Genomic DNA, 21,974 nt, shown 5'->3' on the forward strand with positions numbered 1-21,974 from the left:
TTTTCAGACGAGCGGTATTCCCAGCTCTCACTGCACCCTTGTCTTCATGGGATTTTGTGGCTGTGGGATACTGACGCTTAGTCAGGGTCAATACTTGTCCTTGTAGAACTGTAATCTCATCCGCGAGAGATTCCTGTTTTTTGAGTGAGTCTTGCAAGTCTCTTCTCAGGGAATTTATCTGTACACTTTGTTTTTCTTGAGCTTGCTTCCACATTTTCACTGCATTGTGAAGCACTATGAACTTCTTTGCTTGGGCCACAGTTACTTGTTTCAGTTTCTGGACCTTATTGTGCTCCCTTTTGTGCCGAGTCACTTGGGTTCTAAGATTGGCCTTTAGCGATGCTTTGGTGATGCTCAGGGTAGCCTTCAGTTTCTCATGCTGCTTTGAGGGGACATACTGGGTAATCAGACGTTCCTGCAGCACTTGTATTTCTTTAACAGCCTGCAGATTGTCTTCCTGCAGAGTTCGCTGCTTCTCCTCGGACATCTGGAGGTGCATACGCAGACCTTGCAGTTGGTTCTGCAGTCGGTGCTCTGCTTCAAACTTCTCACCTTCCAACAGTCTATTTATTTCCTTGACTTCGTCTTTCAAAGGAAAATTTTCTTCTTCCAGTTTTAAGTTTTCCCTTTTTAATCTTAAATGTTCTCCTTTTTCAGTCTCTGTACTGTTCAGGGCCTCCTTGCAGTCCTCCTTCCATTTACGCACATCTGCTTTGAGAATGACAGTCTCCTGGCGTGAGACTTCCTTCTCTAGGTTGAGGGTCTGAAGCTCCTTCTGAGAGACTTTGAGATCTGTATTAGGATTGACAAGCATTTCTTTAGAAATGTCCAGCTCCTCAGTGAGACTGTGTAGTTCCTTTCTGGAAACTTCCAGGTCTGTGCGGCAGCTGTTGGTCTCATGATGTGAGGCATCCAGTGCTCTGCGGAGTGTCTGAACCTCTTTATGAGATACGTCCACCTCTGTCCGGACGTTGTTGACCTCCTGTTGTGAGGCATTCAGCTCTACGCGAAGAGTGTGAACCTCTTGCTGAAAGACTGTCATCTGCATTAGTGCCTCCTCATACTTCCGCTTCAGCTTAGCCATCATTTTATCAGATTGGCTCTGCTTTTCATCCATGGCGGAAATAGTAGTGTTTGCAGTATCTAGCTCCGTCTTGAGATCGTCCAATTCTGTCCTGGCCAAAGAGTAAATTGTGAGCACATCTTTCTGTAGCCTCACGTTATTTTTCTGTAGCTCTGTGTAACCATTTTTCTTTTGTTTCAATTGTTCACGGAGCATATCACAGTCATGCCTGGCATTTTTCAGGGCATCTTCAGGGCTGGTCAAGGGATTGTCACTCTCTAGTTCCGGCTCCACTTCCCTGGGATAGTTGGTTGAGGGTTCCTCACTGTTGGCACCGGACAGACACTTCTTTGGGGTACACGACTTCTGCCTTGGGCCCTCTGGATATTCGGTTACCTGCGGGACGAATTCTCCATTTTCTCTAGGCTGCAGGGCAACTCGTCCCCCTTTTTCTCCCCAGGATCTGCGGACGTGTCTGTTCCTTCCACGGTAAGTGAAGAACCGCTTTTCTTTTTCTTTTTCCGCTTCTTTGTTTTGGATGACTCCGTCCCATCCGGAATACTGGGGTCTCCTTCTTTATTTGATACTTCAGCAGCTTCATTATATACGCCAGGCTTTTCTTGCAGTTGCTTTAGCTGACAGAAATATTGGGTGATCTGCTGCTCCCGCTCCTTCTCTTGTCGACCATATTCGTCATCATAGAGAGCGGTCTTTTCTGTTCGTGCCGAGTTCAGGCACCCCCTCCATTCTTGGGGTGTTTTGTGGGTGCGACTCGGTTCGGGTTCCCCGTAAGAGATGTCTTGCTCCTTATTGGACTGGAAGGGCCACTCTTCCGTGGGGTAGGGTTCATTACAGGAACGCTGCATCTTGTCCTCCATTTTAGGGCTCTCAGGTGTAGTTTTCTTCCTGACCTCAGGGGGCGCTATTGCAGCTGTTGCCACTGTATTTGCTAGAACCCCCAATTGTGGTAGTCCTACAGGTGGGCATATTTTGCTTGTAGAGGTCGTAGCTCTCACAGGCATCTCTGTAGACTTTTTCTTTCTTGGATAAGTTTTACAATATCAGCAGTACTGTGCACGCATTTTCTCTCATTGGGTATACAGGATGTGCAGTTGCTAGGTAAAAACGTCTATTTGCTTTACACCATTTACTTGCTAGGTTTAATCTCTCATTAGGTATGCTGGATGTGTAGTTGCTAGGTAAAAACTTCTGTTTGCTTTACACCATTTAGTGCTAGGTGCAATCTCTCTGCTTCAGCCAAATAATGTGATTTTCTGCTTGAGTTCAGTCTCAACCTTGGGTATTATGACATTCACTCTTCACACTTTGGGATACCTTTTACACAGCTCAGCAATTCCTTTTTTCTAGTAGGCAATTTTACCCTCAGCACTTGTTTACTGAAAATTCCCCTGCTTCAGCACAGTCTTGCATCAATTTTAACATTTTTCTGCATATACTCCATTGACAACTGGTAGTCCTATGCGGTGTTGCAGCCTTTACTTGCAGAATCAGTACCGCTCGTGGGTCACCATCTGTATTCACTGCTTCAGCTAAACATTTGAAAACAACAAACGCCTTTCCCTTTTAAGGGCTAACTCACTTCTTGAACCCTGACTATGGCTGGAAGGAAAAACCCCTATTTCAATGACCATATTACACTTTATTTGTGATAGGCAAATAAGGTTTACCTGCTTCAGCAGTCTCTCGCTCTCTCCTCTTGGGATTGGGGAAAAGAGTCCATCTGTGGTTTTGTAAGTTTCAGTGCAGTGTAGATTTCCTGCATGGGTGTGTATCACTTTAACTCTGGTCTCTGCTGCATGAGATTTTTTTGTTTATGCTGCTCAGACTGTTTGTAGAAAAAAAGCACAAAAAAATTTTCACAGGCACTCTCCGGTCCCTTTTAACTTCAAAGACCACCTTTCGTCCCACTTCTGACGACCATATGTAGGCGGACACTCACAGAGGTATGCAAGGGAGACTGGTTATGGTGAAATTAAATAAGGCTTTTATTGCGCCTGTTTCCTTAACATCAAGAAACCATCCAAACATGGGGTAAACAAAGCTTCTATTCACTTGGGAGTATTTCTAGTGAAATACTATGCAGTCCACAACTCCCTTTAGATAAGCATGTCTCCCAGCCCCAAACATATATCATGAAATGAGCAGATATAAAAAGTCTTATAAATGAAAGTCTTATCTGTTCTTGTGGTTTGGAGGGAAAATCTTCTCTGTTCCTGGTTGCTACCTTTTCTTCAGGGTTTGTCAGCATTCAGGTTTAGAAGTTTCCCCTGTGTCTTGAAAGCAGCACTGCTGTTTCTTCTGGCAGGCTCAAGACAAGTGTCCCCATGCTCAGTCTCACAAGTTGTGTGAGATTCAGGCACAATCTCACTTCCTGTCTCAAAAGACAGGCTTTTCTAAGCAATCTAATCAGGCAGGTGGTGTTTGTTAATTGACTACCAGCAGTTAACCACCACACTGCTGGTTTAGAGGCACATTTTCTGAACGGGGATAACTCCCGTTACATATATAATTTTTGTTTTTCAGGTATTTTGATTGTATTTTTTAATTTAAAATGTATTGCTTGCCATTTGACTGCCAATGTATTCATCTATGCCCCTTTAGGGCTATAGTTAAATACAGTGACAAGCAATGCATTTTTTGGCAAATGCTTGTTTATATTTTATTAACACAGTGTGTATTTTTGTTGATTGGTTGAAATCTTGTGTATTTTTGTTGATTTTATTTTTATTATGGTTTATTTTGTGTGATTGTTTTTTTTATTTCTGGCTTATTTCTGTTGTTTACTTTTTGTTTTTTTGGTTTTTGCTTTGTTTAATTTTTGAAGTGAAACTTCTATGCTGGCACCTACCATATGAAAATTTCCTTTGGAGTAAATTGCCTTGTCACTTGTCACTGCTGACAGAAGAGGCCGGCGGCGACGTCAGTTCTGGCAGCTCAGCGCGGATGCACAGAGGCCTCCAGTGCTCAGCGCACATGCACACATGTTACGCATCTGCAGAGGCCTTTGGCACTCGGCTCGCATGGCGCGCATGTGCAGAGGCCTCCGGCGTTTGCCGCACGTGGCACATATGCGCAGATGTTTTTGGAGCGCACGGCACTCGTGCGCAGAGGCCTCCACTGCAGCAGCATAGGGCGACACACAGAGACACATGCACACACACACACAGACACACAGATACATACACACACAGACACTCACACACACACACACACACTGAGACACACAGAGAGACATACACACAGACACCCACAAGGAATTCACAGTTAGTATAAATATAGCAATGCAAATAGCTAAAACGGGGTGTGTGCCGAGCACGTGCGTTCTAAGGCAAACGTCTTTGCGTTTTGTCACTGAAATTGTGTTTTGATTTTTCATTGAAAACATCACCATCATAAATACAATTTCTGTGACAAAACAGTGACAAAAGACAAAGAAGTTTCACTTAAAATGCATGTGCTCGACACACACCCTTTTGTTTGGTGTTTGCTTTGTTTAATTCTTGTGTTTTTGATATTTGCTTTGTTTAATTCTGGTTTATACTTGTTTTTTTTCTGATTTAGAGACACACACACACACACACACACACACACACACACACACACACACACACACACACACACACACACACACACACACACACACACACACACACACACACACACACACTGAGACACACACACACTGAGACACACACACACACTGAGGCACACACACACTGAGACACACAGACACACACACAGAGACACACACAGAGACACACACAGAGACACACACTCACAGACACACGGAGACACATACACAGACACATACACAGACACACACAGACAAGAAATTCACAGTTAGTATAAATATAGAAGTGCAAATTGCTAAAACGGGGTGTGTGCCGAGCACGCGCGTTCTAAGTCAAACTTCTTTGCGTTTTGTCACTGTAATTGTGTTTTGATTTTTCATTGAAAACATCACCATCATAATTACAATTTCTGTGACAAAACAGTGACAAAAGACAAAGAAGATACACTTAAAATGCGTGTGCTCGACACACACAACCTTTTTTTGGTGTTTGCTTTGTTTAATTCTTGTTTTTTTTGGTGTTTGCTTTGTTTAATTCTGTTTTTTTTTGGTGTTTGCTTTGTTTAATTCTGGTTTAATTTTTTTTATTCTGATTTATTTTTGTTGACAGTTTATTTTTAATTTTTAAGTTGCCTATTGACTTGCATCGTGGCTAATCATGTCCATATAATATGGACATGATGTACCATTGTGCCAATCAATGAGTAGAGGGTGGGAGTAGTTGTACTGAGGAGGGTGGTTAGGCCGCCCGGGTGATTAGCAGGGGAGGGGGTTTAACCCCTTAATTACTACAGCGGTTACTAAACGCTAAGGTGATTAAGGGGTTAGGGGCCATTAGTTTGCATTTTTTATTGTTATGTTCCTGCCAACGGAGGACAAGGATGGGGAGGAAGATGAGGATGGCCTTCATCCTGGCAGGGGTAAGTAGAACTTTTATTTACTTTATGCTGGTGGAAAACGTTTTATTTAGAATGGGCAATGAGCTATTATCCATATCTGGAGTGATAGTGATTGACTTTATATATATCTTATGTGTATTAAAGGTGCTGCAGCATAGAGCTCTCATCCTTTCTATAGAAAAACTGACTGTCTATTCCTGTTGTGCCTGACAACAGTACCCTACAGTATTACCCCCCGTCTCACCTGTCCCCCTCTGAGACCGCTCTGCAGAATCAGGTGGATATTTTTCCCACCTCTATCTGTAGATGAATTGCAACAAGGACCCTGCATGCTGGGACCCCAGGCATGATACTGGAGGAACAAACACCAAAGACGTTTCTTTGTCATGATGTAATGAACTCGTGACCTCACCACTTTTCGTGCACTGTACGGTACCCTGAATGAAACGTTATTACGTTGAGACAATAGAGAGAGTTTGAGGTCTGGTGTATAGCAGTTTCAAAACTGGTGGATTGCAAGAAAATGGCTTTTTTGCAGTCATGCTTTGACCAATGGTAGACAGTGATTAAGAGTACGTAATGGAACCAAAGATGGAATGCAGAGAGGGACAGAAGAGAACAAAATAAAAATGTTACTGCTTTATTAGTTTTATTATTATAATTGTTATTATTTATTGCACAATGCAGAATACACTTGCAACAGTATCTACAAAAATTATCAGTGACATGAACTGGGTGAAAGTAATCTGGAGTGTTATTTCTCTGTAATTTAGAATCATATTTATTAAACTGTGGTACAGTGAGCCAAAAGACACTTTATAGCGCCAAAAAAACACATTTTCAGTGAATGGATTAGCCCCATTTACTAATTATGGTCCTCAATCTGAGCAAATGTCAATGCTGCTTGATTGGCCAAATATTCGCCAATTGACCAGCAGATGGCACTACAACCTTATCATATTCCTTATAGAGGAACGAAAGTTTAACAACTTACTTTTATCAGTGAATTAGCTACACAAACTTGTGAATTACACACATTATGCATTATGTTACCCGCATTATGTTACCCGCATTATGTTACCCGATTTGAAAATGCCTTAGTACTGACTTCTACCTCTCCTTACTTCCTTCAGTGGTGAAGGCAGCAGCATTGCATGTTCTTACAGGTACTCCATCACCTGCTACAGTACGTTCTTCCACAGGCAAAAATGCCCAGCACTCTTCTCCACATATATATTACTGTACTTGCTTCACTGACAAGGACAGAGCAGGCCAAGGGTAGAGGAAATAAATACTAGATTAATTGAGTTTCCATCTAAAGAAAACAAAACAGCTAAATGTTTGCTTTAACAAACCTTACATTTGTTTAAAGAAGCTAGTTACAATATTAAGCTGTTTACAGAATGTTTTTGCAAGGTAGGGCCTTGTAGCTGGATTATCTCACAATTCCCCTTGATTGCACTGACAAATGTAATTATTTTTGTACCTACTGTAAATTGATTGCGTTTTCTATTTTTTTTTTGTGGAAAAGCACCGAGAAATAAAGTGATTTGTATAACATTAGATAAAATCGTCATTGGCCCAAACTTCACCCACCGTGAATTGAAAATGAACACTTTCCCAACTACTAAACTTCACTCGCTCACATCATTGAAAAAAATCACCTTTCTTCAATACAATGGAGGAACAATTGCCTTGTGTTTGAGGCACTGTCCACAGACATGGGAAACTCAACCAGCCTGCCATTACCTCCGGCAATTTACTATAAAGGGACAATCTCTCCTAGCTGGACCAAAGTGAACTAACTACAGTGACATGTTTAAGGGGTGTCATCTGGGTGATTGGTGCATTGTTCACCGAAATCTGACACCTATAAGTATGTTTAATCTATTCTGGCCCCTCCCTTTTGTGTGATGTCATTGTGTGACCAGCAAGTGCTTATATAGCCCAAGTCCCCCCTCCACACCTCCTGTTAACTGTATTGGTTCTCCTATATGGACAGGGTTGGATATGGGTAAAGAAAACAGTTGGTTGACAAACACATCCCCATTCAGAGGCCCCTAAGAAATGTAATTAGCTGACTATCTGTTATTTCACCTTTAAAAGTCCCACATTCTCAAGTTACGTAGTTACATAGTTACATAGTTACATAGTAGATGAGGTTGAAAAAAGACGTACAGTACGTCCATCAAGTTCAACCTATGCTAAATTTAGACAACAGATACTTTATCCTATATCTATACTTACTTATTGATCCAGACGAAGGCAAACAAAAAAACCCCAGTGACATATCATTCAATGATATCTCATAAGGGGAAAAATAAATTCCTTCCTAACTCCAAAAATTGGCAATCGAATTACTCTCTGGATCAACATCCTTCCCATGTTTACTTATTTAGAATATCCCTGTATACCTTCCATTTCTAAAAAGATGGCCAACCTTTTTTTGAAACAATCTATTGTATCTGCCATCACAGTTTCCATGGGTAATGAATTCCACATTTTAACTGCCCTTACTGTAAGGAACGCTTTCCTTTGTTGCTGGTGAAATCTCCTTTCCTCCAACCTTAAGGGATGACCCCTAAGTCCTTTGTACTGCCCCTGGGATGAATAGTTCTTATTTTTTAGTATTACAAATTCATTCCATGCTTTGAATAAATCCCCAGTTTCCACCAAAATCTATAGCTATAGGTAATCAAACAGCTATTTTAGCAGCTATATTGCTCAGATAAACTTTTTGATGTACGAGAAAAGAATATATAATTAAGAAAAGATTTCTAGTACTGTAAGTTTTCTCTTTTGATCTTTTTTGCATACTGCCAGCTACGCCTATATGAGTCCTATTTATCATTAACAATGGAGTTCTGTGTTTCTTTGCAAGGGTGTGATTAGGCTTCCCGACAAGGAACGTGCAAATGCATTTCTTTGAAGTGCATAGAGCATGATATCACATCTGACACTAATTGTCTGTTCACAGCTCTTGGTTATAGATAGAAACTAGAAACTGGATTTGTGATTGATATCTATTTGATTGGCACGTGGTGTGTAGTTGTCACAGTGCCTGGGTGATTTTTCTGTGAGAGGACAGGAGATTAAGTAGGTGTACTGTATAACAATTGGATGATAACCTGCAAAGTTATTTGGGACACATTTTTTTTATAAAGTTATTGTTTTCAGCTACATTAAATAGAATCAGGACTTCAGGTCAAGTAATGGAACACTATGGGCTGTCATAAAGCATTGGGTCTAGGATATCACCCAACTCTCCATTGGGTGAGTGTTTGAATTTTATACAATACATTTATTGGACAAACATGACAGTTCTTCTCATCACAAATCTCCATGATTAAAGATTTTCTCTTTTGGTTGGTGTTACAGTTTCTCACATGATAACAGATTTAGGCTCATTTTTAACACAAGACAAATATATTTGAACCATACTTGCCAGTATTCTCTAAGCCAACAGTTGATATTATTCACATTTGCTGCTCTTATTTGCAGTGTGGTGTAATACAGTGAGATCCGAAGAATTTCTGCTTTGGGTCATTATCTAACTCCAATGTATTACAGTACCTCTCTTAACGTGGTGACCTGACCATTTTGGAAGAACACAGGATTTCCCAGGGCATGGAGAGAGCAGGGCTCTTGCTAGGGGGCTGGGCAGGTTCCCCATCCTGATTGGCTGCATTACCCAGCAGCAGCCAAACAGGAGGAGGTGTCAGGAGCCGTTGGCCGAGGCAAAAAGAGCATGGAGAGGAGAGAGCAGTGTGTGTGTTTCTAGTGAGTCACATCTTTCACTATTGTGTCCAGTATTTTTGGAGAAGCTACATGGTAACCCTATGTGGTATGAACATTTTAACCCATACGTTTTGGGCTGTACACAATGTTCATCTAGGAACATATCAAAATGCATTGCTGATTCCATATAAAAGACACTAACAAAAGCTTTTAGGAAACAACCAATCATTCCCTAAGTAAGCAGTGCGACAGTCATATTACATATACTGAAACATAAATCTGCAGGACAAAAGAAGTGCAATACTACACATGATCAAACAGAATTACAAAAAAAGGATAATTTTTTTTTACGTTTATCGCTACAAAGTTTCAGAAGAATTGTGAACCCTAATACCTACATTTCTGCCATTATATCATTCCTATCCAGTTCCTTCCTGAAACAGCCTTCAGACATAAAGAAAGAGCATACAAATTTAATTATAATATGATTCTGTTAAGGAATAAAAAATGTGACAATCACGCACCAATGTCACCTTTCAGGGTAGTGCTGCCTGATGGAATCCCAACTCCCACTTGTCCTACTGCTTTGCTAATTTCCTTGCTTGACAAAAGCTACAAATGTTGGAAATATTTATTTTCCTTCCATTGCTTATTTACCTGCACTCATATTTTCCTGCCACCTTATTATTATGACAATGAAAGACGAAATTAATTCCAGACAATTTTTATTTTCATTCTGTTACATCAAGTGGTGGGATACTGGGCCCTGCCACCCATATCATTGGTCTCTAGTTTCAGAGATATGTCATATTGTTCTACTTTTAGGAGATGTATAAATAGCTACTGCTAACACAGTCTGCTCCCAGATTAATAGGCAGAATTGTATGTTCTTGGAAACCCCCTAGTCATGGCAGTGCTAAAGAAGCAATCTCACCCCCATCCTACTCCTGAAGTAGTTCTTTCCCACTTTATATTTTTCTCTATATTTTTGCGGCTAAGCATTTATTTCGTTCTTTCTTCCTCATTATTATGGTCTCTGTTTCACCTGCTCTCTTCTGTTCGCTCACTTAAGCTTCTGCTTTGATTCTCCATAGGAAAGCAGCGAACATATTTCAGACACAGAGAGAAGGGGGCAGATCTGTCATGGAAATATGCAATACGGAATAAACCTCAATTACACACATTATGTGGAAATGCTTAATTGAGAGACGGCTTCTTTCTAAAACAGCATAATGAATTAATCCCATATGGCGTCTCAGGAGCTACAGGAAAGGATTAAATGGGTTAATGTGTCTGTGTGTCTGATGGACTTATATGGAAAGGTTTTTGGGGGAAGCATTAAAGAGCATAAACTACAAGCCAGACACTTTCAATTGCATGGCTGGAGAGAACATTTGAGCATGGTGACATACTGTGGGTCGGAGTGAATAATTTGTTTTGTAAGCAGCACTTTATTGGCTAATGGTTTCCATGGTCGTTCATCCATATGAATCATATAATATCACAAACCAACTATCTTATAGGGCTGCTTTGCCTTTAGAACTTTGGAGTTCCATATCAATAATAATAATAATAATAGTAACATTTGCTGGGTGAGTTTTGGTTGAGTTTTTCTATTTTTCCAAAATAATGATCATACTGAGAATCAACAGGGAGCCTGGGGCTCTTTTGAGCTTATAACTAAAAGCATTAAGATACATTGAAACAATAAAAAAAAACTATTTGGGGTTCCTATCATTTTCACATGAAGAATTTGGGTTTCTTTTATTTAATTTCACCTTCAAGGACAATACTAAAAAGTGAACAAATTGCAGTGATATGTTTGATGTGTTAAACGGCCAGTTACACTTACCTCCCAAAATAAAAATACTTTATTAACAACATACTAATGCAATTGGCTTTTTAGAACTATTTACTGCACCCTCAAAACAAAAATGTAGTTTTAGTTTCTTTCAAATAAAGAAAGCTTTTCTTTTCGGTGGGATAAGGTTTCTGCGCTCGTGCTGTCAATCAATGCAGTTGATGTAATCCATTTGCAGCTACACGTGAGGAGCCACTCCTCAAATCGCCCCTATTTATTGGGAATTCCCAAAAGGGAACTCCCAAAACGACAATAAACAAAAATGCACACAGAGCGCACCACAGATTAGTTATAAAATAATATTTAATACAATAAATATAGTCCAATAGACCACAAAACAGTCTCACTAAATAATATATATAATCCAAAAAGGACCATAAATAAACAAAAGTGAACAAAATAAAATTAAATGAAACACAGTCCCACACAGGTGGGGAAAAGCCCACGGAGAGTTCTAAAGGAGAACAAAGCAACAGGGCACACAGATGCCAGAGAATACAAATAAAACAATCACAGTGAGAGTTCTAGAAGCACCCTGGTAAAGAAACACAAAGAGGGGAATCGATACTGACCACAAGTTGTAGCGGATGGCGTTTGTGATCACGGAAAGGTCCAGATAGCTTGAACGCACCGCAGACCTCTCCTCCACTCGCACTTCCTGATAGTTCCCTTCCAACCAATATGCACATGCGCAGAGCAAACTCCCGCGACTTTTCAGTGGGTACTTCTTTTTCACTAACTCTATGAGGACTACTTACTAAGTAATGCACACTCCTCAACAGGGATGGATTGTACATACCTAACGGCCAGGATGATTCTTTGAAGAGCACCCTCATCCTGCACCGATGCAGTCATGACATCATGGCGACATGTGATGTTGTGTTGTCATGGCAACACATCGCCATGTGATGTCGGGTCACCATGAAAACGTGATGTTGCAGAAGGAGGGCCGCTCTGGAAGAGATAAGACACTACAGACTCTCACTCACTCCAGCATACACACTTACCTTAAGGTGAGGAGCGATTCTGCACTTTTCCGGGGACTATGGAAAAAAGCCTGCTGTCTACAAGCACTCCTAAATCCTACTCCATCAAGGATTCTCCTCATTTATACCCATTTAATTTGTAAGTTGCCTGTTTGTTCTTGTTTCCCAAATGCATAACATTACATTTATTTGTATTAAACCTCATCTGCCATTTACCTGCTTAAGTTTCCAGTCTCTCCAAGTCCTTCTGGAGAAAAATTACATCCTGCTCTGATTCTATTACCTTACACAATTTAGTACCATCAGCAAAGATGGAGACTTTGCTCTTGATGCCACCCTCAGGGTCATTAATAAACAAGTTAAAAAGCATTTATTTAAATGTAATCAGGGATCTTACATTTACTGTCAGCTCAGTTTTGCAGTGTTGATGATGTCATAGGTATCATGTATCCTTTCCCCTTCCATTGCCTTTAATTTTTACAATTTTGTTCACTGACACTGAACAGCATGGATGGATTACTGTGAGGAGTCAGGGATCGCGGCGCCTGCGGCCCGGCCCCTCCTCATCTTCTTTAACCCCCACTGCTGAGGGGCGTGCTCCTTGCTGGTGCCACTTACCTCCTGCTGCTCTGGGGGTTCCCCGTCGTCCCCGGCGGTCTCACTCTCCTGCTTGTGCTTCCCTCTCCCATGCGGCTGCCGTGTGTCCCGGCCGCGCGCGTGAACAGCGCGCGCTGGGTGAAGATAATTTATTCACTGCTCTAGCAGTGAAACCACGCCCCCAGCATACGGACAGGACCTCCTGCCAAAACAAGAGTCCTCACCTGCCTGCCAATCAAGTAGACCTATCCAGGATAGCTCCATGCACTCCTCCAGGCCTGCCTCCACTTATGATTGGTCAGCCGCGTTTTATATTGCCTGTCCTCACACTCACTCATTACTCGACATAGTTTCCACTAGGATTACTACTCTGCCATTCTCTCTCTTATTCTCTCAGGTTACGACTTGGCTTGGCGGACGTCTATCTCTGGCTCTCGACCCCTGCTTGGACAACGACCTTCCGGAATTCTACAATCCCTGACCTTGGCTCAACGGCAACGACGACGGCACTTTTTCACCGGTACCGGCAAGTATTGCTAGCTAACATCACCTGGCCTGGCAACGCCTAAAACACCACACTCCGGACACGCTCCTTTTACTGCGGGTGCGTGCCCATATATGTTCCTCACCTCAGTAGAAGGGATGGGTCTGGTCTGCAGGCAGCACCGGCGTAACATTATGTCGAGCCCACAAGACGCAGACCAGACAGATATGGACTCTATGATGACGGCCATGTACCAACAAATCCAGGCCTTAACGGATCAAGTGGCTCTCCTCTCCCAACAGGTACAGGACCTTTCTCTACAGGCACCACCTGCGGCTGCACCGCCGGCACAGTCAGATTCAACATTCACTTTATCCTCAGCTCCAAAGATTCCGGCTCCGAAGCCCTACGCAGGGGATCCCCACGCTTGTCGTGGCTTTCTCAACCAGTGTGAGATCCAGTTCGAGATTGCTCCGCAGCTGTATTCTACTGGTCGGAAAAAGGTAGCTTATGTGTATAGTCTGCTCACAGGTAATGCACTGGCATGGGCCTCCCCGATCTGGGAACTGCGTCCTGATATTACTCGAGATTACGCAGCCTTCAGACGAGACTTTTGACAGGTCTTCGATACCCCCGCACGACAAGAGACTGCTTCTGATTCCCTGCTGCAGCTTACACAGGGACGTCGGCCTGTGGCCCAATACACCTTGGAATTCAGGACCATAGCAGCTAAGACTCGTTGGGGTCAGGAGGCCTTAGTCTCCGTCTTCTGGAAAGGCCTATCGGACTCTCTGAAGGATGAACTTGCTTCTCAACCCAGGCCAGGACTTCTGGAAGACCTCATCACCCTGGCCATTCATATGGACCAGCGTCTTCAGGCACGCCGCGCTCAGCGTCAGCAACCCCGGTCTACGCCTTTCCGTGCTCCCTTCTCCAGGTTCTCTACTACCTCGAGACCCCTCTTCTCCCCGCTGCCTGCGTGGGAAGCCCCAGAGCCGATGCAACTCGAAGTCCAGCAACCTCGGGCACCCTTATGACAATTTTGCTTAACCGGAGAGTCGTGCCATCATTGCGGATCTTCCGAGCAGCATACCCGTGACAGTCCACCATCTCCGGGAAATGACCAAACCCAGTGAGTACGAAGGGGCGCTCCCTGGGTGCTAAATCTCCTTGTCCCCTATCCAGAAGGGAGCTCCCTAAAAAATTGACCATTCCTGTCTCCCTTTCTGGCCCTACCTTCCGCACCTCCACAGCAGCATTTATCGATTCCGGCACAGGAGGGAACTTGATGGATCAGACCTTTTCTGAACAAAATCAGATCCCACTTTCTAAGAAGAAGTCCCCTGTTGCCTTGGTCGGGATTGATAATCGGCCACTCACTCCGGCATATATCTCCTTGGAGACCGGACCTATCACCCTTTCTTCTCACTCTCACAAAGAGACTCTGGGCTTTGACGTGATTCATGCCCCGGGTGCACCGGTCACGCTGGGTCTGCCCTGGTTGCAAAAGCACAATCCGCGCATCGACTGGGTATCACCTAATCCCATTGACTGGAGGACAAGGTCAGAGGAATCCTCTTCATCTACGGAACGTCCGTTCCATCTACTAGCTAACACATCCAATTCTCAGAGGGAGTTACCTTCCCCTTACGCAGAATTTTTGGACGTTTTTAGCAAGACGCAATCTGAGCTCTTACCCCCTCATCGTTCCTATGACTGTCCGATTGACCTGGTACCTGGATACACCTTGCCAAAGTCCAGATCTTATCCTCTCTCGTTGCCCGAGACGGAAGCCATGGATGAATATATTCGTGAGAACCTAAAGCGGGGCTTTATACGTCATTCCAACTCTCCCGCGGGGGTCGGACTCTTCTTCGTCAAGAAGAAGGATGGTACTCTCAGACCATGTATTGATTACCGGGGTCTGAACCATATTACGGTGAAAAATTGTTATCCACTCCCACTCATCTCCGAACTCTTCGACAGACTTCAGGGAGCCAACCTCTTTACCAACTTGACCTCCGTGGGGCATACAACCTCATGCGTATCCGAGAGGGCGATGAGTGGAAAACTGCCTTCAACACCCGTAGCGGGCACTACGAATACCTAGTGATGCCCTTCGGTTTGTGCAATGCACCAGCAGTTTTTCAGGACTTTATCAATGACATCTTTCGGGATGTCCTTAATCGTTTTGTGATTGTCTACCTGGATGACATCCTTATTTTTTCCCAAAACTTATGACCATATGACCATATCATCCACACGAAGTTTGTGCTTTCGCGCCTCCGAGAGAACCGGTTGTTTGCTAAAATGGAGAAATGCCTTTTTCACCAGTCTACCACTTCCTTTCTTGGGTACATTATCTCCAACAGAGGCTTGGCCATGGACCCAGAGAAACTGAAAGCCGTCGTGGATTGGCCGCAACCCAATTCCCTCAAATCTATTCAGCGATTTTTAGAATTTTCCAACTATTACCGGAAGTTTATTCATAACTTTTCCACCATCATCGCTCCTATCACGGCACTGACCCAAAAAGGTGCAGATCCTTCATCTTGGTCACCCGAGGCAGCCACGGCTTTCAAAACGCTGAAGCAAGCCTTTGTCTCTGCTCCCATCTTTTGACATCCGAACACTAATTTTCCATTCACGCTAGAGGTTGGTGCTTCTGACTGTGGGGCTGGTGCGGTTCTATCTCAGAAATTTTCTCCCCAGGACAAACTTCCCCCTTGCGTGTTTTTCTCTAAAAAAATTTCTCCAGCGGAGAGAAATTATGACGTGGGCAATATGGAACTTTTGGCTGTCAAGCTGGCTCTTCAAGAATGGAGGCACCTTCTGGAGGGGTCAAAAGAGCCTTCACGATTCTCACGGACCATAAAAACCTGTTGTACATCGAGAATGCCCGCCGTTTAGGTCCTCGCCAAGCCCGCTGGTCGTTATTTTTCTCCAGATTTAATTTTATTCTGTCATATATTCCCGGCACAAAAAATGTCAAGGCGGGTACCCTCTCCAGACAATACTCTTCTGAAGAGAGACCGGAAAAGACCACCGAGTCCATCCTTCCTAAACAAAGGATCATAGCGGCTGCGGCGTTCAAAAATCTTGAGAAGATCATCAAATCACAAAAACATCTTCCGACCGGTCTTGAGGTTCCGAAAGACACCTTGTACGTAGAGCCCAAATTCGTTCCTGAGATACTCGACTGGGGACATGCTGCTCGTTCGGCAGGGCATCCAGGATTCAAGAAAACGTTGGATCTCATCCGTCGCACTTTCTGGTGACCCAATATGGCCAAAACCATTCTCGAATTTACACGGTCCTGTCCGGTATGTGCACGTAACAAGATTCCTCATCAGAAACCTCAGGGCCTTCACTTACCCTTACCTATTCCGGAGCGTCCCTGGTCACACATATCGATGGACTTTATTGTGGAGTTGCCTAGGTCGAATGGCATGAACACCATTCTTGTAGTAGTGGACTGGTTTTCCAAGATGGCACATTTTATCCATCTTAAAGGATTACCCTCCTCACCCGCCCTAGCTGATATTTTCTCCAAAGAGATTTCCCACATCCATCGTATCTGATCGGGGTTCTAAATTTGTCTCCAGATTCTGGAGGGATTTCCCCAAGAGACTGGGCATCTCATCTTCCTTTTCTTCTGGTGATAACCCTCAATCGAACGGACAGACCGAGAGGGTTAATCAATCCCACGAGAAATACTTAAGGTGCTTCGTCTCTAACTCTCAGGATGACTGGGCAGAATTATTTATCTGGGCTGAGTATGCCTTTAATTCCTCCAGGAACGAGTCTACCCGTGAGACTCCCTTCTTTATCAACTACGGATTCCATCCGGCTCGCCTACCTATTTCTAAAATCTCCTCTGGAGTACCAGCCGTGGACGAGCATATCGCCCTCCTACAGGACTCTTGGTCCAGAAATCAATCTGCACTGCAAAAAGCCTCCTTGACATCTAAAACCCAGGCTGATTGTCACCGCCGTCCGGCACCTAACTACAAACCCGGGGACAAGGTTTGGCTATCTTCCAAAAATATCCATCTCAAAACTCCTTCCCCCAAATTGGCACCTAGGTTTCTGGGTCCTTTTTCCATCATGGAGCAGGTAAACCCGGTTTCCTTACGACTTCAACTACCTCAAAGCATGAGAATCCCGAATGTCTTTCACACCTCGCTTCTCAAGCCCTTCATCTCCAGTAGCCTCTTTCCGGACCACACTTCTAAACCATACCCTGTGATGGTACAGGGTAACTAAGAGAACGAGGTCCAGGCTTTACTAGATTCCCGTCTTTCGAGAGGTAAGGTCCACTTCTTGGTCCATTAAAGACATTCATGCCCCCGGACTCCTCAAACGCTTCCGAAAGAAGTTTCCATCATAACCATAGATGGATCGTCCTGAGGCCGACCCTGAGGGGGGGGGGGGGGTACTGTGAGGAGTCAGGGATCGCGGCGCCCGCGGCCCGGCCCCGCCTCATCTTCTTTAACCCCCGCTGGTGAGGTGCATGCTCCTTGCTGGCGCCACTTACCTCCTGCTGCTCTGGGGGTTCCCCGTCGTCCCGACGGTCTCTCTCTCCTGCTTGCGCTTCCCTCTCCCATGCGGCTGCCGTGTGTCCCGGCCGCGCGCGTGAACAGCGCACGCCGGGTGAAGATAATTTATTCACTGCTCTAGCAGTGAAACCACGCCCCCAGCAGACGAACAGGACCTCCTGCCAAAACAAGAGTCATCACCTGCCTGCCAATCAAGTGGACCTATCCAGGATAGCTCCATGCACTCCTCCAGGCCTGCCTCCACTTATGATTGGTCAGCCGCACTTTATATTGCCTGTCCTCACACTCACTCATTGTTCGACATAGTTTCCACTAGGATTACTACTCTGGCATTCTCTCTCTTATTCTCTCAGGTTACGACTTGGCTTGGCGGACCTATATCTCTGGCTCTCGACCCCTGCTTGGACAACGACCTTCCGGAATTCTACAATCCCTGACCTTGGCTAAACGGCAACGACGACGGCACTTTTTCACCGGTATGGTCAAGTATTGCTAGCTAACATCACCTGGCCTGGCAACGCCTAAAACACCACACTCCAGACACGCTCCTTTTGCTGCGGGTGCGTGCCCATATACGTTCCTCACCTCAGTAGAAGGGACGGGTCTGGTCTGCGGGCAGCACCGGCGTAACAATTACCCAATCGGGTGATGTGGGTCGGTGCTTCGGCACTCCAGCAGCAGTGGCCGGTAGCCCCAGCTCCCTGACCGCCTGCAAAATCTCCCTCCTCCTGTCGGTGCCGGGACCCAACCAGACTTAAAGGTCATCCTTTAAGGTTGGAGGAAAGGCAATTTCACAAAGGAAAGGGTTCTTTACAGTAAGAGCACTTAACATATGGTATTCATTACCCATGGAGACTGTGATAGCAGATACAATAGATATGTTCAAAAAATGTTGGACATCTTTTTTAAAAGGAAAGGTATACAGAGATATACCAAATAAGTAAATATAGGAAGGATGTTGATCCAGGGAGTAATCTGATTTCCAATTCTTGGAGGTAAAAAATAAATGTATTTTTCCCTTTGTGAGATATTATTGGATGATATATCACTGGGGACTTTTGTTTGCCTTCCTCTGGATCAATATACCGTAAGTACGGATATAGCATAAAGTATCTGTTGTCTAAATTTAGCATAGGTTGAACTTGATGGACGTACGTCTTTTTTCCACCTCATCTTTTATGAAACTATGTAACACATATACTGATCATTGTTTAAGTGTATCAATGATTATGTGTCATGGGAGACCAGTACTTTTACACCAAAACCACCGGGATTACTAGCACCAGACGGGACAAAGTTGTTGAATAAAATGAAGTTTATTCTGGCAAGCCAGCAGACAAAACAAAATATACAATCAAAAGATACAATACCAACTTGGGACCTGGGGAGTAGACTAGCCTCCCTATGTCCAGGGCCCTGTTTCAAGTAGGCTTGCCCTGTCCGCTAATTCTCCTGGCATCACAAAGTGCTAAACACACAGCAACCACTTTGTAAAATCCACCAGCTGAATCGCCATCAAACTCCACACTCTGCCTGGTACTCTGATCGGCAGCGCACCTTACATAGCCCTCTGTGGCTATCCTTTACATCGGGAAGGAGCCACCGCAACCAGAGCATGGATTGAGACGGTGCAACCAATGTCAGAGGAGAGGGTGTGGAGAGATACTCAAGACCGCACTGTTGGGATGGAGGTGCTGGGAAGTAGGGAATTTGAACTGGCCAATGGGAACCGTGCCTATGAGGCTGTAAGAAATCGGGGAACATGTCCTTTGCGACGTGCCCCCTTCTTACCTGTCACTGCACAGACCTCTGCTCTGGTACCAACGCGTGCGTGCACCCCGCTCTGCTTACAGAGCGCGCGCTTACGCGCAGCTCTTCTAACGCTGCCAAGGAGGTTAGCTCTGACCCCTCGGATGTGCCACGCTTCTCTCGTGCGGTGCGCTCATGTGACGTCGTGCACCGCTCCCCAGCTGCGAGGCAACTAATCATGCCACTTGTCTCCTGCAGTCTATTGCGGCTTCAGTTGGGGCCGAGCCTCCGCTCCGGCTCCTGTTCTATTGGCCCACGCAGCTATTTATACCCTGCTCATGCTCAGAGTCATTGCTGAGCATAACTAGTTGTAGCCTTGTGCTCCTGCGTCTGTTGTGCCTTGCACCTGTCCTGTGTTCTCTTTCAGATCCTATGTGTACCGACCCGGCTTAACTTTTGGAACCCCTCTGGATATCGACCCCGTCTTACCCTTGACTCTGTTACCTCTCCAACCCAGACCATGGCTATATGGACTTCTACAATTCTGACGTCTCCAATCCCAGACCACAGTTTATGGACTTTTACTATTCTGACCTCTCCACTCCAATACCTTGGCAAGTATCTGAACTAACCCTCTCTCTCCAACCAAGACGGGCTACGTTGACAATCCGCCTGCCAGGCACGCTTCCGCTGCTGTGGGTGCGTGGTTCTATACTTCCCCACCTCAGTACCAGGGTCCTGTCTTGCTCGTGGGCAATGCAAGCATTACAGGGGTTCCTATCCAGCAACGGCTCCCACTGGCCAGCCCTATACCTCCCACTGGGTAGGTGCCTCAGATTCTGCAGGGAACAAAGGCTCTGAAAGCCCATCCCCAGACCTAATTGTCCACCCTTCCCCACTCACCAGATGTCTTAACACCTCGCCGCTGCCAGCCTTTGACTTAATCCACATTTCTATGCAGGCACCTCGGATGATCTAATCACTGAGTCTGTTCCATAGAAATGAACACATGCAACCCACATTACAAGCCTGTTGGCTGGGGGAAATAAAAGTTCTTACATTATTTACATCTCTCGGAATAATTTCCCCCAAAGGTTCTCACATTTATCACAGTTTTGAGGCTTTTTCTCTTAAGGGGTGAAAACCTGCAAAATGTATCCGCCTTGCAAGCATGCATAGGTGGACAAAACACATGATTTTAGGGGTTGCTAGCTGGGCTTCACCTTTATTATATGAGACCAGCTACCCATACCATCACATTATGTACTGTACATTTGTTTTGTATATGATGCGTGACACCTATTACATAACATTTACATGTAGCGCTGTTTCCCACACGCTCTGGGAGATGAGAGTGCCACTGAGTGTAATGTGGTGCATTTTACCTGTTGGCTCATCGAAAGGCCTGAACCTTTGCTGCTGGGAGCCTGGGGTGTACCTGGTTGGTTCTGGTGACAGCATTTTCACCAGTGAAGGATCCGGGCAGGTCCGGATAACCCTCACACAGATATGCAGTAACTCCAATTGTAATCACCTCTATGTGGGGTGGACTCCAGCCGGAGTGTCCCACCTTAATAGTCTCTGCCTTGCGGTTGTAGTCTGAGCCCAGACCACACACCATAATACTGCATGGCATCACTGTGTCCATGACACTATAGACTCTAATTAGGGCATTGTCCCTATCTAAGGGGGCTCTCCCTGAAGCAGCTACAATCTGTTGGGTCTCAGGGCCACCTTGGGCCTAAGGGGGCAAGCTAGGCCTAGTCCAGGGAAGCACAGCTCCCTGGATACTACCTTTCTGCTTCCTCTTCTGACTGGCGTGGTACCAAATGTATCTATCTGGGAGCAGGAGATATCTGCAGCCTTATTGGCTGATGCGCGCCATGTGAGCTAGCAGCCCGGGGGCTGCTGGGGATTGTTGTTCCCCTGCGGATTCTAATCATAATGGCCGCCTATCCAGTGAGCACACTGCACACCTCTCCCGGAATGGCCACGGCACCTCAGGCACTATGCACATGTGCAACACCTCACTGTGCATGCACGCACATATGCAAGATGGCGGTACCCTGCCAAGGTACCCGCCGCAGAGCTCTGGCAGCCCGCTCACCATCCTGACCACGCACATCATCCCCCACATCTCTCAGCACTGTCCCCAGCCTCTGCTGCCAGTTGTAGCCACAGCGGGAGATAAGGGGACAAAGGGGGGCCCAGGCTATACTCTCCCCCTAGTGAAAGAACCAATGTTCCTGCTTGGGAATGACATAACTTTAACCATAAATTATGTAATGAAAAATGCAATGTTCCATATACAACTTAACACAGTAATTGACTTTACATCAGATTGTACATTTCAATAAATATAACAATCACAGATTGTATCTTACTCCGAGACCACTAGTGAGATTCGTAGTCGGGTGCCCTTAACGAATCATAGGCTACTTGGTTG

Source organism: Ascaphus truei, chromosome 6 (genome assembly GCF_040206685.1).
Source record: "Ascaphus truei isolate aAscTru1 chromosome 6, aAscTru1.hap1, whole genome shotgun sequence".
NCBI lineage: Eukaryota > Metazoa > Chordata > Amphibia > Anura > Ascaphidae > Ascaphus > Ascaphus truei.